Here is a 19,792-nt window from a genome sequence, read left to right on the forward strand (position 1 = left end):
ACCGGGTACCTAATTAAACCCAGAAAAGGACTCCACGGTGTCAGCCATTGATAACCTGATGCAAATATACAAGCAGACACAGGAGAATTAAACAGGTTTGTCAGGTAATTAACAAATGTATTTAATAAATTGGATCAAATAATGGAAGAGTCAAACAATGCCATCTGTATCATACAAGCTTTGACATATATATGTTATGGGCAAGTTAGCAGGGAGCCAAGACCAGCAGAATGCTCAGTGTTGTTGAAGATGTATGCAGACTTGCAGTTCATTGCTTTGGCCACTGTTAGACAAGGCAACAGGAGGACAAGTGACATTGACCTCAATCCAAGTTTCCCTTCCTCACAAGGAGACAGCTTATTTGCAGCCAGAGGACAAACCACACACAAGCCTCTCAGAAGCATCCTCTCAGAGCACTCAGGAAGGGCACAGCACTCCACCCTGCCACTGACCCTCAGCCCTGTGGAGGTTCAGGCCAAGAAGGATGGGCTTGGCATCTGGTCAGGACATTCTTGACATGTCTGGGCCATATAGCCACAAAGACTGCTGAGGTTGTCTGCTGTCAGCTCCAAAACCAACAGGCTTCAAGTAGATAATAAAATGTGAGGCTGGGTGAACACAGCAGGCCCAGCAGCATCTCAGGAGCACAAAAGCCGACGTTTCGGGCCTAGACCCTTCATCAGAGAGGGGGATGGGGTGAGGGTTCTGGAATAAATAGGGAGAGAGGGGGAGGTGGACCAAAGATGGAGAGAAAAGAAGATAGGTGTGGAGGAGAGTATAGGTGGGGAGGTAGGGAGGGGATAGATCAGTCCAGGGAAGACGGACAGGTCAAGGAGGTGGGATGAGGTTAGTAGGTAGGAGATGGAGGTGCGGCTTGGGGTGGGAGGATGGGATGGGTGAGAGGAAGAACAGGTTAGGGAGGCAGAGACTGGTTGGACTGGTTTTGGGATGCAGTGGGTGGAGGGGAAGAGCTGGGCTGGTTGTGTGGTGCAGTGGGGGGAGGGGATGAACTGGGCTGGTTTTGGGATGCGGTGGGGGAAGGGGAGATTTTGAAGCTGGTGAAGTCCACATTGATACCATTGGGCTGCAGGGTTCCCAAGCGGAATATGAGTTGCTGTTCCTGCAACCTTCAGGTGGCATCATTGTGGCACTGCAGGAGGCCCATGATGGACATGTCATCTAAAGAATGGGAGGGGGAGTGGAAATGGTTTGCGACTGGGAGGTGCAGTTCTTCATTGCGAACCGAGCGAAGGTGTTCTGCAAAGCGGTCCCCAAGCCTCCGCTTGGTTTCCCCAATGTAGAGGAAGCCACACCGGGTATAGTGGATGCAGTATACCACATTGGCAGATGTGCAGGTGAACCTCTGCTTAATGTGGAAAGTCACCTTGTGGCCTGGGATAGGGGTGAGGGAGGAGGTGTGGGGGTAAGTGTAGCATTTCCTGCGGTTGCAGGGGAAGGTGCCGGGTGTGGTGGGGTTGGAGGGCAGTGTGGAGCGAACAAGGGAGTCACGGAGAGAGTGGTCTCTCCGGAAAGCAGACAGGGGTGGGGATGGGAAAATGTCTTGGGTGGTGGGGTCGGATTGTAGATGGCGGAAGTGTCAGAGGATGATGCATTGTATCCGGAGGTTGGTGGGGTGGTGTGTGAGAACTAGGGGGATCCTCTTTGGGCGGTTGTGGCGGGGGCGGGGTGTGAGGGATGTGTTGCGGGAAATGCGGGAACCATTTCCACTCCCCCTCCCATTCTTTAGATGACATGTCCATCATGGACCTCCTGCAGTGGCACAATGATGCCACCCGAAGGTTGCAGGAACAGCAACTCATATTCCGCTTGGGAACCCTGCAGCCCAATGGTATCAATGTGGACTTCACCAGCTTCAAAATCTCCCCTTCCCCCACCGCATCCCAAAACCAGCCCAGTTCGTCCCCTCCCCCCATTCACCACACAACCAGCCCAGCTCTTCCCCTCCGCCCACTGCATCCCAAAACCAGTCCAACCAGTCTCTGCCTCCCTAACCTGTTCTTCCTCTCACTCATCCCTTCCTCGCACCCCAAGCCGCACCTCCATCTCCTACCTACTAACCTCATCCCACCTCCTTGACCTGTCCGTCTTCCCTGGACTGACCTATCACCCCCCTACCTCCCCACTTATACTCTCCTCCCCACCTATCTTCTTTTCTCTCCACCTTCGGTCCGCCTCCCCCTCTCTCCCTACTTATTCCAGAACCCTCACCTCATCCCCCTCTCTGATGAAGGGTCTAGGCCCGAAACATCAGCTTTTGAGATGCTGCTGGGCCTGCTGTGTTCATCCAGCCTCACATTTTATTATCTTGGATTCTCCAGCATCTGCAGTTCCCATTATCACAGGCTTCAAGTAGAGTTTGCTTCCTCCATTCCAACTGTAGACCCCAGAACTGCACCTAGACATAGGAAGAGAGAAAGTAAGAAGAAAACCTTACAAGGCCTTCTGGTTGACTTGGATGAAACTTGATTGTAATGGAATATTACGCTTACAATTATTAATTTAGTTTAATACTTCACCTGTGTCATAGACTTTCATTTTAGCTGCAGCTACAATATTGAAGGTGGAGCGGATAGCCATCCTTAGCAACACACAATGCCCTAAACCTGTCTGAAGTTTACTTAAGATAGCTTACTTACTGAAGTTCAGTTTTTTTCTGTAGCGCCTATACCACCTTAAAACTTTGGCATATTTGAATGGTGGAGCATCAGATGTTGTGAGATCTTTCGTCATCTTGTAATGTTAACTTTTACTAAATTGCTTGAAAATGCAAAGAAAGAATTAAACCTGTAAACTGCATTTGCTATTGGGATTAAAGGAAAAGAGGATCCTGGCACTTCCAGTTTCACTACATTTACAGTCGGTGAAAGGCGACTTCATGCAATTCAGTTCCATTGAAAGCAGTTGTCAGTCAAGTCCTGAGATAACAAGGTGTAGAGCTGGATGAACACAGCAGGCCAAGCAGCATCACAGAAGCAGGAAGGCTGACGTTTTGGGCCTATACACTTCTTCAGAAAAATCAAGTACTGCCTGGGGTGCTGCTGCAGTGTTGGGCGGGGCGATGTTCCTTCCGATGAAGATGCTCATTTTCGCCTTGGTACAACATTGTGGCTCTCTCAGATCCTCATTTTCCATTTCGTACCCTTGATGCATCCTCCATTAGATCAGAGCAAAGCACAAAGGAGTTATGCAGTGCAATCTATCTGTACTGTGCTGCAAGAAAACCCCAGGCCTATTCAACGGCCAGAATATCATGTTGAGGAGACATTGTATGACCTTGATGTCATTGGTGCAGGATGCTTTTGCATTACATAGACACCAGGCCTCATGGTATTGTGCTCTCAATTTGCCTGTGTGCAAATTATAGTGCTCTGAACCTGGACTTCTGCAGCAAATGAAACAGTCTTGACAAGGTGTCTCAGGACATCCTCATTTGGTAGCATTACTACCTCTCTCTCATCTGGAGGATATACCATTGAAGTCAAACACTTTGGGGCCCCTGCACTTTCTCCACATCATGAGGACACCTTTTCAAAGAAGCTTTTTATGAAGACACTACTCCATGTTCACTGGACGTTGATGCTGGTCCTACATTTGCAAATAGATATGTTCCTTATTCATTTATATGGACACTCACAGTGCAATGGCAACAGAAACAACAATGGATTCTGTGCCTAGATTGAATTGGGATGGTTCCAATAAGCCCCTGTGGGCAATATCAGAAAGAAAACAGCTTCTCAGTGATATGATCAGTCAGTAGTCAGAGCAAATGCAAATTACAATTGACCATTATCATCCACACACTGGGGCATAGATGTCTCTGAGAAAAAGGTCATCGACATGGGCATTTTATACAGATGACCTGATTCAGATCTACCCTGCACAAGGTATTTGGCACACAGACAGTAAAAGTTTGTTAGTTTGGAAGGAAGAATGAGATCTTCTTCTTCCACTGCCACCTTCACAAGAAATGGATACAAGATGACTGTGTGCTTTTAACTGAGATTTTCTCAATAATGTGTAGATTCCAGAATACCACCTTAAATAAGAGAACTATATTTTCCCCCCAATATGCATGAGTACTCGTAGGTATTCAATGAGTTTGCAAATCATTTGAATGGCAGAGTGGTGACAGTGGAAGTATGACCTATGTTGGTACAGGGTATATGGGGCCATGGAGATTGATAAATTAGTATACGGTGGCTTAGTGGGCACAAGGGGTAATGGGAATGGTTAGGAAGTTTAAAGTAGCTCAGATGGGGTACTGAGATGTGTGCCTTGCCCTGACTAGGTAATATTGTCATACAACAATACATACCCCCTACCCACTGCAGCTTCCTCTCTCGTCTTGAGGTGATGTCCCAATCCTTGACATTAGGTAGGGTAACTGGACTTTCAAGTTTTTTTGGATCAACTTTTACATCTTTTCACCATTTAGGAAGTATCTTTTAGGGTCAAAGTCAATGACCTCATATTTACTGATATTGAAATCCTTTTGCCAATGATTTACTTGTTCATAGAATGTGTTAATATCTCTGTAATGTTACCTTCCCAATTGTACTGCTAATAATGTCTCCTATCTTTCTGTTGTTGGTAAATTTGGGTATGTGACTTTCTATCCCAACATTTAACCGATTAATAAGTAGCACAAATAGTTAATATCCCAATGTTGTCATTGTGGGAATTGCATTCTGCCAATTCTACTATTCTGCAGCAGTGTATCCGCCCATTATCCCTACTCTCCATTCTGCCAATTACCTAATGTGGTCAATACTATACATTTAACTCATGAAATTTAGTGTTGGCTAATAGTCGTTCATGAGAGACTATCAACTACCTTCTGGAAGTCCATACAAATAACCTCCACTGAGGTTCCCCTGTCTATTACTTTAGTCAACTTTTCGAAAAATTCAATCAAGGTCATCAAGCATGACCTACAAGTTAACGTTTGATATTGGCTTCCATTGATGAACTAAAATTTTCAAGCTGCTCAGTAATTTTACATTCAGTTATAAGACTGTACTGCTTCTACAAAACAGATGTTAGGCTAACTGGTATAATTCCCTGGTTTCCTTCTTTCATCTTTCTTAAATGGCAAAGTGTCATCTGCAATTTTCTGGTCTAAAAGAACAGTCTCTGAATTGAAAACACTTTGGGAAGATTGCAATTAGAGGACCTTCACCATTATCATGTACTTCATTTAAATCTTAGGTTGGAAACTAGCTGGCCCGAGTTATCTGACATGCATTTGCAACACTATCATCTTCACCATTGTTGACCTGGTTACGTTAATTTGGGTGAGTTCCCAAGCCTGACTCAATAGTTATATCTTTGGAATGCCTGGCAGGTTAATCTCTCCGCTTCCTGTAAATGCTGCTAAAAAGCAATTATTCAACTACTCCAACATCCATTTACTTTCATTGACACTATCATCAGTATGCATGGGACTCATAAAGGAATAGGAGTAGGCCATTCAACCCATCACCTGCTCCATCATTCAATAAGATCATGGCCTGACTCCATATGCCTGTCATGGGTTTATTTCCCTTGATATCCTTGCTTAATAAAAAAAACATGTCTATCTCAGCTATAAATATCAGCGTTGAAGTAACATTGACTGACATTTGAGGAAGAGAGTTCTAAGCCTCCAGTACAGTTTGTATGTAGAAGTGCTTTCGAATATCCCCCCTGAATGGCCTGTTCCTAATTCTTAGACCATGCCCTGGTTGTAGAATCTTCAAACAGTAGAAATAGTTATCTTTATCTGCCCTGTCTTTCCCTGAAAACCTTGATTCGATCACCCACAAGCTTCTAAATTCAAGAGAATAAAGACCTAATTAGTGGAGACTCTCATCATAAGAATTAGAATTAGAATTAGCTTTATTGTCACATGAAAAGTTTACAATGCTGCTGCTTAAGGTGCCATCTTAGGCATAAAATACCTAGGTATAGGTATTTGGTACAAAATTGAAAGAATAATAAATAAAAGTCCATCTTGGGAATAAAAAGGAAAAAAACATTTCTGAATTGCTGTCCTTTTCACCCAAGTCTGGGGCAGGCTCGAGCCTTAGGACCGCATTGGGCCAAGACTGCAGATCACAACAGGCTTCACAGTCCGAGGCCTTGCCTCCAGTCTGCAAGGGTCTCACCTCCCTGCGACAGCCTCCAGTTCAGGACTCGTCTCCCTGTGACGATCTCCAGACTGCCACTCTCTTCCCTAACATTTCTTCTGATGACCAGTTTGATTTTGTGAAAAATATAGACATTTTGATGCTCTTGCAAGATTCTTTTTGTGCTTTCTGTGGTATATTTTGCCACCTATTCTATCATCCTTAGCTCTTAATTTCATTTTCTTCAGTTATTAAACTCAGAGCTTTGATTTTGCATGTTTGTATGCTTTTTTTATTTGTTTAATGTAGTCATGGCCATGCTCTTTTTGGCGAAAGAACCCTAACCCTTTCAGGTAAGAACCCTGGGCACCCCTCGGTTCTTCTGATTCCTTTCTTGATCCCCTAACTTCCTCAAAATCTCTTCAACCCCATCCCCAGAATGACTACCTCATTTTCCCGACATCATCTCAAATCCTCAACTTCCCTGACTCCCTATGTTGACCCAACCCGACAATCCCTCCTAACCTGATTCAACTACCCACATCACCCACCTCCACCTTCCTTCCTCCCCACTCAGCTACCCCACCGCTAGCATTTTTAGCATCTGATTTAGTTCCCTCAGACAGACAACAAAGAGTAGTTGTTTAAATATCCCAAAGCTTTTCAATGTATTCGTGAACATTTGCCAAAACACCACAGCGAGTACAGTAAGAGGAAGAAAACATCGCATTGCCCCAGAATAATCCTTTATTTTGAAGATGTAGCTCTATTTCAGAATCATCCAAAGACCCGGTCAAAAATGCAAAGCTCAATTACAGTGCACAATTTTATGAACAGAGTGGCAAACCAATGGTGATTGCCTTTTCTTGAAGATTCAGGCCTTTGTATATTCACATTGTTCACTATTGAATAACACATTTCTGCGAAAATAAGTACTTAGAGAGTCAATTTATTCCGAAATGGAAACAGAGGAATTGAGAATCATTTAAATTTGCCAGAGCAGATTGAGTTCCAACCAATGTAGATTTGCACTTGGTGTCAGTGCTCATCCCTTGTTATATTAGTGACATTTTGAACCTGTTTAATAAGCTAGAAAATTAAAATATGAAACCAATTAATAGAATGCAAATAATGATGATCTTGTCTTGCAACAAAACCTTAATTTTTATACAGCAATTCGATTTGTTTCAAAATGTCGGATTTTGTTTGGAGAACTACATCAGTGTCGACTCAATACCTCCTCATGTCAGGGTATTTTTCAGGATATCCCAGTTTATCAAAATTGTGTGATGTCCACACTCTCAAAAGAATTGCAATATTTTATCCCATACCCATACATACACACACAAACACATACATACATGCACCCAAACTTTCAGCTGACAAACTCAAACTCACGCACAGATTCAAAGTCCCAAACACTTAAACTCACAAACACACACAGACACATACACAAAGACATTCACAAACTAACATTAACAATGCACAGTGCCCCGCCTCCCACAACCCTGTTGCACACAAGGTCCACACAGTCATTCATATTGTGATTTTCCTCTTGGCAAATTTGGTGGTGGGACAGCATTGTGACTCAGTGGTTAGGACTGCAGCTTCACAGTACTGAGGACGCTGGTTCAATTGTAGCCTCAGGCAACTGCGAGGAGTTTGCACATTGTCTCCATGTCTGTGCGGTTTTCGTCCGGGTGCTTTGGTTTGTTCCCACAATGCAAAGATGTGCAGGTTATGTCTGTTGGTCATACTAAATTGTGCAGGAATGTGCAGGCCAGGTGGATTAGCCATAGAAAATGTAGGGATTGGGTAGCGGAGTGGGTCTGGGTGGGATATTTTCCAGAGAGTTGGTGTGACTCGATGGGCTGAATGGCCTCTTCCCCACTGTAGGGATGCAAATCTGGGAGAAGACACGTTGCTGCCCTCAGCTCAATTAAATCAAAGGCAGACAGGTAGGTAGCTGTCCAAACCACCTCCAACTGAGGTTCTACTGTGGACAGCTTGCCTTCATTTCAAGGGCTGCTACCTGTTAGTGCAGATGTTATCCCAGAGGGAGCGTTCCTATATGGGCAGTATGGCAATCAAACTACTGTCATCCTTTGGATGTGAGTTTGCTCGCTGAGCTGGAAGGTTAGTTTTCAGACGTTTCGTCACCATTCTAGGTAACATCATCAGTGAGCTTCCGACGAAGCGCTGGTGTTATGTCCCGCTTTCTATTTATCTGGTTAGGTTTCCTTGGGTTGGTGATGTCATTTCCTTCGTTGGTGATGTCATTTCCTGTTCTTTTTCTCAGGGGATGGTAGATTGGCTCCAAATCAATGTGTTTGTTGATGGAGTTCCGGTTGGAATGCCAAGCTTCTAGGAATTCTCGTGCGTGTCTCTGTTTGGCTTGTCCTAGGATGGATGTGTTGTCCCACCAACACACTAAAACAGCAGCTAATGAACTTAAAAGACCCTATACAGACAACAAACAAAACAAACGTCATCTACAAAATACCTTGCAAGAACTGTGACAAACAGTACATTGGACAAACTGGCAGAAAGAATACATGAACATCAACTAGCCACAAAATGACATGACCCACTGACACTCGTATCCTTTCATACAGATGAGAAAGGACACCACTTTGATTGGGACAACACATCCATCCTAGGACAAGCCAAACAGAGACACGCAAGAGAATTCCTAGAAGCTTGGCATTCCAACCGGAACTCCATCAACAAATACATTGATTTGGAGCCAATCTACCACCCGCTGAGAAAAAGAACAGGAAATGACATCACCAACGCAGGAAATGACATCACCAACCCAAGGAAACCTAACCAGATAAATAGAAAGCGGGACATAACACCAGCGCTTCGTCGGAGGCTCACTGATGATGTTACCTAGAATGGTGATGAAACGTCTGAAAACTAACCTTTCAGCTCAGCAAGCAAACTCACATCCAGAACCTCAACCTGAGCTACAAATCTTCTCAAAACTCGCTAACTGTCATCCTTTGTTCAAAGCCATTCTGCGCTGATCAAAGGACCAGCTTCAGGAAGGGGAGGGATTCATGAAAGCAAGCCCCTCCACCTTGCAGTTCAGTCCTCTCCTTGTCCATTCTCTGTTACCTCCACTCTGTGACAACCATCACACGCTTGTGACTGGGTTCCTCCTCGATTCAAAATCTCAGGTCTCTATTCATCTCAGTAGCTCCCATTCACTTGCACATCTGTATATATTGATGTGTACATATACAAGTACACACAAACATATGCACAGTGGCAGATGCACAACCAGTGAAGGTTTATTTTAAGCTATTGAAAGCATTCTTCCCTGCTTCTAAGTGTGTTGTAAATTCTCCTTTCAGCAAAAGTGCAAGTGGAGGTTAGCATGCTCTCTTTCAGTGGAGTTTTACACAGGCCTTAAGATTCAAGACGTCCATTTGCAGTAAACATCACTTCAGGTCAAAGCAGAATGACATTATTATCTACACAAAATATTTAATTACTCTCAGTTGCAGGAGTAGTTAGTCCTTTTAGTATAAGAAACCCACTCTAAATACTTTACCGCCTAAAGAAAATCTTTGCCACAGATAGTGTGCAATTCAAATCGCCCTTGAATTTTCCATCACTTTTGTGAATAGTAGCCAACAAAAGGTAAACATTGCATTTTCTGTGTTTTTTCAGTGATTAACATATTGAATCTAACGGCCACATTTTAATACAAATGGTAATATGTCATGTATGCTGTATTTATTGAATTGGGCTGATATTAACCAGCATTCTGTTTGTTTTCATATCATATGGTGATAGAATTTATAATGCGCCTATAAAATGGTTCCCTCCACCATTTAGGAGAAAAAAAAGTGTTGGCTGAAAGCAAGGACTCTATATATTCACAATTACATTACAAGCCAGAGGCAAAAACAAAGTGTACAAAAACAGCAGAACGAGAGAAAAAAAACATTAGTCATATCACTGGCTAAAATATGCACAACTCAGGGTAGCAGAGCTGAGCATAATTTTATATTCGATTTTAATGCAGCCTTGCACTCCGCTGAGATTTTAGTAACTGACAGCAGCTTTTTCATTGCCCCTAGTCCCCCAACCTCTTGCATGTATTTGACCTTGAGCATTATTAGGTTGCTCCCGTGTGTGCTTTGGTGTGAAGCGAAACCATTTGCATGTCCTATTCATTCCTTGCAATCAAGCCAGCTCAAACACTGAGCTACAACTGAGACAGCGAGAGAGGAGAAAAAAATTCAATGCTTTCTTGTGATGGATGAGATCCTATTAGTCATTTTAACCCGTTTTTGGCGGTTACTGTCTCTGTCTCACACACACGCATACACACACACAAACACACAACACACACACGCACTTTTTTTTATCCTTCTCCTCTTAGACCTGAGTTTGAGAGACCACAAAAATTCCAGTCCTCTGCTTGGTACAACAGGGGGAGAAGGGGGTCAGGTTCACAAGGAGCTGTACCCCGGGATGCAGCAAACACCACCATGTGTTTAGCGCTTGATGAATTAAAAGGATGCTGCCAACTTAATTACACTGTAACCCTTCTATAAAGGAAGGGCAGAGCTGATTAACCAGAGAATAATTGGAGGCTGATTGATGGCTTTCTCCCTCGGTGCTAAAGGCTGTATATATAATTATTCCGCCCCGAGCCTAATTTTGTGCCACCACTGCTGGCACGTTTGTCATCAGCAGTAATGTATGCTCTCAGCATTAAAGTATTATGGATTGAGCCTGAGGTTACTTGAGGTGGTGGACGGGGGGGGAGGGGCTGGAAGGAGGTGGTGGAGGGAAGGTTGTGGGGGAGGTGTGTGGCATGTGGGGAGAGCTTGGAAATGGCAATGGAACTGTTCAGTCTCCCCTAGACATGTTACCTACAACGGCTAGTCTGCAGCATATCGAAGCACCAACAACGCTTAAAGCAGTATGGGCGCATTCTGTCACTGAGTCTAGTCTATGTGCTTTTGTCTTTTGTGCTGGAGTAAACATTCACATTAAATGGCAGTGGCATGTTTCATTTAGAGGATGTTCAAATACTTTGTTATTTAGTGAATTAAATAACAATTTCAGCAGGACAATGTCTTTTTAGGACAAACTTAGACTTTCTGTTTCACATATTTGTTGCAAGTGGCGCAATGAGGTCCACAATTAAAACTGCAAAATAAACTTGAAACAATTGCTTATTTGTAACTTGATGCTACCTTGATTTCTTAACAGAATATTTGCAATCGATATCTTACAAGTTGTTTGAAATGTGGAATAGACAATCAGCATGGAAATGTTAAAAGAATAGTTTTGTTAATATTGGGAGAACACAATGATTGGACATCTGACAGAAACTTAATGAGGGTAATTTTTGATTAAAGGAAACTCTATATCTCCAGTAAGCTGCTTGGATTGCCAATGGCCCTGGACTCTGTAGGAAGGTCAAATTTGAATGCAGAATAAAGGCTTAATAGCAGGATTCTTGGCAGTGTGCGGGAACAGAGGGATCATGGAGTCCACTTCCATTGACCCCTCAAAGTTGCTACCTAAGTTGATAGGGTTGTAAAGAAGGCGTATGGTGTGTTGGCTTTCATTGGCAGGGGAATTGAGTTTAAGAGCCATGAGGTTATGCTGCAGCTCTATGAAGCTCTGGTTAGACCACACTTGGAATGCTGTGCTCAGTTCTGGCCATCTCATTATAGGTAAAATGTGGAAGCTTTAGAGAGGGTGCAGAGGAGATTTACCAGGATGCTGCCGGGACTGGAAGGCAGGTCTTACGAGGAAAGGTTGAGGGAGCTGGGGCTTTTCTCAATGGAATGAAGAAGGATGGGAGGTGTGATAGAGGTGTGCAAGATGATGAGAGGCATAGATAGAGTGGATAGTCTGACACTTTTTTCCCAGAGCAGAAATGACTATTATGAGGGGGCATAATTTTACAGTGATTGGATGAAGGTGTAGGGGAGACGTCAGAAATAGGTTCTTTACACAGAGAGTGGCGGGCATGTGGAACGTGCTGCTGGCAGTGGTAGTGGAGTCAGATACATTAGAGACATTTAAGCGACTCTTGGATTGGCACATGGAGGATAGTAAAATGTAGGGTATGCAGGGTAGATTGATCTTAGTAGGATAATAGGTTGGCACAACATCATGGGCTGAAGGTCCTGTACTGTGCTGTACTGTTCTATGTTTTGGACAAATTAAAGATTAAACTCCTGCGCAGCATGGTGAACAATACAGGAGGAAATTCAGAGAGACATTCAAAAAGCCGTTTTACTTCTCAATTTAATAAAATGTGAGGCTGGATGAACACAGCAGGCCAAGCAGCATCTCAGGAGCACAAAAGCTCCTGACATTTCGGGCCTAGACCCTTCATCAGAGAGGGGGATGGGGAGAGGGAACTGGAATAAATAGGGAGAGAGGGGGAGGCGGACCGAAGATGGAGAGTAAAGAAGATAGGTGGAGAGAGTATAGGTGGGGAGGTAGGGAGGGGATAGGTCAGTCCAGGGAAGACAGACAGGTCAAGGAGGTGGGATGAGGTTAGTAGGTAGATGGGGGTGCGGCTTGGGGTGGGAGGAAGGGATGGGTGAGAGGAAGAACAGGTTAGGGAGGCAGAGACAGGTTGGACTGTTTTTGGGATGCAGAGGGTGGGGGGGAAAGAGCTGGGCTGGTTGTGTGGTGCAGTGGGGGGAGGGGACGAACTGGGCTGGTTTAGGGATGCAGTAGGGGAAGGGGAGATTTTGAAACTGGTGAAGTCCACATTGATACCATTAGGCTGCAGGGTTCCCAGGCGGAATATGAGTTGCTGTTCCTGCAACCTTCGGGTGGCATCATTGTGGCACTGCAGGAGGCCCATGATGGACATGTCATCTAAAGAATGGGAGGGGGTTCATGGTTGTTCATTATCGGAGAAGTGTTGGGAATGGGAAAGAAGTGCAGGTGGTGATCTGATGTGGGCTGTCAACTCTGCAGATACCCATTTGGCCACATGTTACTGTGCATCACCTCAGCGTATGGTGTAATATGACCTTCATATACCCGCATGAATGCAGAGCAGGTGTAGGTCATTCGTCCCTCTAGGGTGACCAACGATTTCGGGAGATCATACCTAATCTGGTAAATGAATCGTGAACTGGATTGCACCAACACTCATGCTGATCGAGGGAGCCATTGGAGATTGCTTTGAAGTTCAAAAGCATTTGAAGTGGAAGGGGGAGGATTGAGCAGCTAAGAGCAGGAATATCACTGAATATATTTAAAGAGGAAGGTGGTAGAATTTTGAAATATCGGGGTTCAGAGGACTGTGATGAGCTAACACAAAAGCGGAGTTGAGGCCTGGCACTGATCAGCCATGATATTACTGAATGTTAGGGTCAGTGTGAAGGGCTGAATGGCCAACTCCCCCTCCTATTTCTTATGTTCTTATAGGGTAGGGCAATGTTTATGGGGGCAGAAAAACATTAGAGATTGCCATGAGAGTGTCAGTTGATCGGTGCGGGTGCAGAAGGTTCAGAAATTAAAAGGAGGGGAAGAATCCTCAACATTTGATGCTGATAGGTGAAATAACTTTACAGAGGCTGATATCGCATCATCAAATCACCCCTTATTTGCACTTGAACAGTCCTTGACTATAGTACTGCCTCAGGCACCAGAGTGTCAGTATCTGTGACACTCACCCTTTCTATTTATCAGCCAGGGCTCCCTGATTGGGGCTGTTAATCTGGTCCAATCAGGGATGTTATATTCTGTGACGTCAAGTTACCTCGTTACAGCCATTGCAAAAGGAAGACTTAGACTTTTGAAAATACCAGCAGAGAAAACAGAAAAAAAATGAAGATGCTGCTTACTGCCTTTTTTGAGATTATTTCTTTCACTTGCACATTCTCAACATTATATTCTCAATGCAAACTTATTCATTAGTTAGAATGTTGCTGACGTATAGCAAATGTTTACTCCATATTGTTGATCTGGCATGAATTCCACACAACTCTCCTATTGATTGACAACAACAAACTCCATTTGTACTTTATGTTACCTTCAATGTAATGAGGCAGGTTCCTAGACCAGCTGTGGGTTGAGCAGGGGATGTTAGAAAAGACAAATCTTAATCAAAAACTAAAAAGGTAAACAGAATAGAGGGAGGTTAAACAGAGAAATAAAATGATAAGTGTGGAGAATTGAATAGGGTGATCATTGGGAAGTGATTTTGGAGTGAGGTGGAGTGAGCAGTGGTGCAGTGAGTTAAGCGAGAGAGGAAGTGGTAGATTTACAAAGGAAATCAACAGAACATTTAGGAAGGAGACGGGCCTAAACAGAGTGTTTATAAGTGAGGTAGGGTGACAATGTGAAATGGATGTGTTAAGACAAAAATAGCCTGAATGAGTGATAATTAAACTGAGATTGTGGCAGTGGGAGATTTATGAAGGAGATGCATTAAGGATTTAAGGGAGGTTGGAGAAGGTGAAGGTTTTAAAAAGATGTGAGGAACAGCCTGCGTCAAGCTCTGTTACCATTAGAAGGGCAATGGAAAGGATCAATGTGTCAGAAAACTAATGGATTTGTGTTGGGATGGTGGCTAGAGGTGGAGGCAAAATAAGTCTAGGCTGTTGAGATCCTAGAAAATGAAGTATGTTAAATCATGTTACAGTTAGAAATCACATAGAAGCTTACATTTCAGTTTAAAATGATATTAAATACATGCTGGTTTTCAAGTGAAGTCCAAACTAAGTTGAACAAGATTGGTCAGAACTATAGAGATACAGATATCTAAAGTTTTGTTAGAGCATCAAAGATCACACTCATTCTTAATATGGTATGAATATTTTTGAAAAACTATCCATTATTATATAAGAGAGATTGAAACATAAAAATGAAGAAAGGCAGGTGTGCATTTGTGTAGCAATTTTATGACCTCAGGCGATGACCATGTCCTTTAGAGTAAATAAAACTTATTTGATCGGTTATGTAATAGAAAAGAAAAGGGATGCAGATGTTAAATATTTTATTTTACATATATTAATCCTTCTCCAAAAATAGCAGAAAGATGAATTCCCAATGAATTCAGTGAATCCCATGGCCCTTTTATCTGGGTGACCTAGGGTTGCAATCTCATGATGTTTGAGCCGGGGAAAGAAATGTTACCTTTTTCATTAAAGTGGCATCTTTATAATTTATGCCAAGTGGGTGCAAGGGCAGATCCCATAATGAAGTGTGGCAGTTTTCATTCATTGCATGTAAAGTATGACAAGGACCTTGTAGGCATATTGAACAGCTGGCAGTCCATTTCTCCTTTTATACTCTATGTTTCATACAGATTGTTGTCATGGGTAACTGAAAACTTACAAGATCAGGAACTTAGATCAAATGGAAAAAAGGTACAAATCACAGACTTCTGCTTGCAATTGAGGACAATGCATTAAAACATTCCATTTATCTAAGGTTTTTTCATGTGGCCATGTAACACGATACTTCATTGACATGTATGGTCTTAATTAAATCTCAGAGTACATATGAGTAACTGCTGAATATTGTGCTTCAGTTGTACACACCATCAGATCTCCCCATGCCCTCATAGTATAACTCCGATGATATTTGATATAGGAGAGAAAGTAGAAACGGATTTACCTGCTTTTACACGCGTAAAATTGTAGGTTGATCTCCAATGCCCCATTGAGCTAGTAAGTGTGACTGATGCCAAATTAAATTGATTCACACCCCTGAATCAGACTGATTTGTCTTCGTAAATCTGGTTTTATATTCGTTGCAGAGACACAATGGAAAATTAGAAACAACAAGGGCCAGGTTGGTTCTTCTGAGGATGAAGCGACTCCTTAAAGGAACTGTCAAGGGTTACTGGAGTGAAGATACAATAATAAGGTAGAGTTTTGTATTATGTGGAGTCAGATGAAGCTCAGCACTTACAGCTGACTGAACAAAGCAAATACAGAATTCTGCTCAGCCTGCTCGCCTTTCACCACATTTAATCTTACCCCTGCAGGAACTTCTTGAGACTTGCTTCTATTGTGCTATATCAGCCCAACATGGTACTGGGAAGCAGCTTCTTGAAGCTCAGTTGGCTCCTGGTTGTAGGCTGTGGGTTAAATGCCTGAGGCTGAATTTGTCAATGATTCCACTAACATATCACCCATCAAGGGCTCAGTTTCTCTAATCCACAACACTGTTCTGCTATTCAGCCATAATGCCGAACTGTCATTTTGCAAACAGGGTCTCAAGCCTAAGTTTGACAATGGAACTATACTGGTTCAAAAATGTTTGTAGTTTTCACACGAAAGGCAAAATAACATTAAGACGCAGGGCTCTTTCTCCTTTTGTCTGAAGATCAATTTTACATCTGCAACAGTGGGCAATATCCAGTTCGGATCATAACGAAAGAAAAAGATGTTGTGTACAAACTCCTGCAGCTAAATCTACGGGAGGCAAAAGGGGAGGTAGGGAAGGGGGAGCCGGGCTTCGCAGATTTGTACAGTTCCTTTGCTTAGCCAGGGATGGGTACTCTGCTTCAACCTACTGGACCTGGCACAGAAATCTGCCTTTATTCTGTGACCTCCAATACTTGCAATGAGGATTCCATCTGACGAATTTACACATGACACTATGAACAAATGGAAATAATATGTCAGCGCAATTTTGGAGATAGAAGCAGGCAATGAAACTTCCCAAACCTGTTGCGTCATTCAATAAAGTAATAGGTGATACATATTAACATCACCTTTCCACCCAAGCACCATATGCCTTAATTCCCTAAGTGCCTGAAATTTTTTCAATCTCAGTCTTAACGTACTCTTCGTCTGAAGATACTGAGCAAAAGAAATTTCCCTTTCAAATCGACAGTTCTCTCATTCTAAGACTATGATTCCTGAGCCGGGAGGAATACGTTTTGCATCTCTATTCTGCCAAGTTTTCGATGAATTTTATTATTTCAATAAGATATGTTTAGTTATTGTCAATGAGCATATTGTGGGCGAGAATGGAAATATTATTATATCATCAAATTAGCTTCATTATTAAGAAATTATGCTTTATAAAGAAACAAAGAAGAATCTAATACTTCACAAGGTCAGTCAAAAACCAATAAAATGGCATTCTAATGGGAGTAGTCTTCTCAGATAGTCTCCATGATCTTACATGAATTCAACCAAGACCATCTCCAAGGCTAACTTCTCAGTAGTGGTTTAGCAGAAGTACATTGAAAATTAGGAAATGCATACAAGGTGAACTTTTCTTCTCCTTGAGTTAGAACTTCTTGTTACTGTGATGATTTGCAGCTGGCAATACAGCCAAAAATAAGGCAAAACAAAATGATCCCGTTGAAAGAAAACATTCTGAGGAGTGAACAATCCTGCACTAGGGTCCTGCATTCTTGCGGTTCGATGCTAGGCACTTAATGACTCAAACTTGTGGGTTAGGCAACAACCATAAAATCGATCATTAGAGCAGAATTTTACATGCAGAAAGAAAGCATTTGATACGTACTTCTGCCAGCTCTTTAAGAGCTATCCATTCAGATCTCCTTTCCTCTTCTTTCCCATTAGCACTCCATTTCTCCCTTTCTCAATATATATTCAATCCCCCTTTCCAAGTTGCTGTTGATATACTTTCATCACCCTTTCATGCCAAATAATTTATAAACTTTATCAGAGATAAATTAACCGAGGGGAAAGAGCCTGTGCATTACCAATTATCCATTTCCTTGGCAATGAACTGTATGACATGCATAAATTTACAATACTGTATTCAGGTTCCTGGTATAAATGCATTAACTGCTTCTGTGTGTTATCACCAACAGTAATCTCTAAACTTAGAGTCATATAGCTGTACAATATGGAAATTGCCCCATCGATTCAACTCGTCAATACCAACCTGAAATGCTAAATTAATCTAGTTCCATTTGCCAGCATTTGGCCCATATCCCTCTAAACCCTCCCTCCACTGCACCACACAACCAGCCCAGCTCTTCCCCTCCAACCACTGCATCCCAAAACCAGTCCAACCTGTCTCTGCCTCCCTAACCTGTTCTTCCTCTCACTCATCCCTTCCTCCCACCCCAAGCCGCACCTCCATCTCCTACCTACTGACCTCATCCCACCTCCTTGACCTGTCCGTCTTCCCTGGACTGACCTATCCCCTCCCTATCTCCCCACCTATACTCTCCTCTCCACCTATCTTCTTTTCTCTCCATTTTCAGTCCCCTTCTCCCCTTCTCTCCCTATTTATTCCACAACCCTCACCCCATCCCCCTCTCTGATGAAGGGTCTAGGCCCGAAACGTCAGCTTTTGTGCTCCCGAGATGCTGCTGGGCCTGCTGTGTTCATCCAGCCTCACATTTTATTATCCCTCTAAACCCTTCCTATCCACGTACCCTTCCAAATGCCTTTGAAATATTGTAATTGTATCCACCCCCATCCCTTCCTCTGGCAGCTGATTCCATACTATCCTCTATGTGAAAAAGTTGCTGCTTAGGTTCCTTTCAAATCTTTCCCCTCACAACTTTAAACCTATGCTGTCTAGTTTTGGACTCCCCTATTATGGTGAAAAGACGTTGGCTATTCACCCTATCCATGACCCTCATAATTTTATAAACTTATATAAAGATACCCCTCAGCCTCTGACACTCGAGGGAAAATAGCCCCAGCCTATACAGCCCCTCCTTAAAGCTCAACTCTCCAATCCTGGCAACATCCTGGTAAATCTTTTCCGAACACATTCAAGTTTCACAGCATCTTTCCTACAGACTTGTGACTGGAAGTGTAGCTGAAATCCTTTCAAAATGATGCATTTTATAAATTGTAATCATATTATATATTTGTCAAGTATACAGCAATAAAATGTATTTATCTATATTCTTGGATCTATATACAAGTACATAAGTCCATACGTTTCCATATATAGATAGCTATTTATTTGTATATGTGTACATACATGATACATAAAGTTAAAAAGGAAAGATGTATATGTGGATACATTATGCATATTTATTGTGTTTATAAAAATAAAGTGTTCCAAATTAACATATATGAATAGATATATCATTACATTCACATCCATGGACGTGTACATATACACTGACATTTACCTACACAAATAAACTAAACACATGGGATCAGCTTGGTTTGTTGTTTAAATATTACTGCCCTTTCCCACAGTAAGCTCTTGTATCATTTAGGATCAAAGACTATGGCTTGATAGGTTAAAAATCAGTAGAGTGCTCTGTGACTTGAGCAGAATGTAAGATTGATATTTGCCCTTGTTACCAATCCAACATTTGATTTAGAAGTCACTCTGAAGCTGCAAGTTTTAAAAAATGAGAAGACCTTGACGCCTCCCTGTGGGGAACATGCACTATTTGGACTGAAGGCACAAAAGTGAAGAAATTAATGGTAAGCTGTTCATCTGTCACTGCTGCCAGGCTGATCGTTCCACAGAGTAGGAAGGGAGGGAATGACATGCCCTCCAGTCAAGGGCACGGCTGCCCACTGTTCTGATGATATAAGTAAAGGCTCTGGATTCATAGAGAATGGATATGAAATGCAAAGCATTGAACATTGTTCACGCTTATTGTCCTTTTCAGTCGTTTAAATTGAGCTTTAGCCTACCGAAATGTTGGACACCGCAGGAACAGATTTACTGCAAACAAACACTATTCT

The sequence above is a fragment of the Stegostoma tigrinum genome, chromosome 15 (assembly GCF_030684315.1).
Source record: "Stegostoma tigrinum isolate sSteTig4 chromosome 15, sSteTig4.hap1, whole genome shotgun sequence".
Classification (NCBI taxonomy): Eukaryota; Metazoa; Chordata; class Chondrichthyes; order Orectolobiformes; family Stegostomatidae; genus Stegostoma; species Stegostoma tigrinum.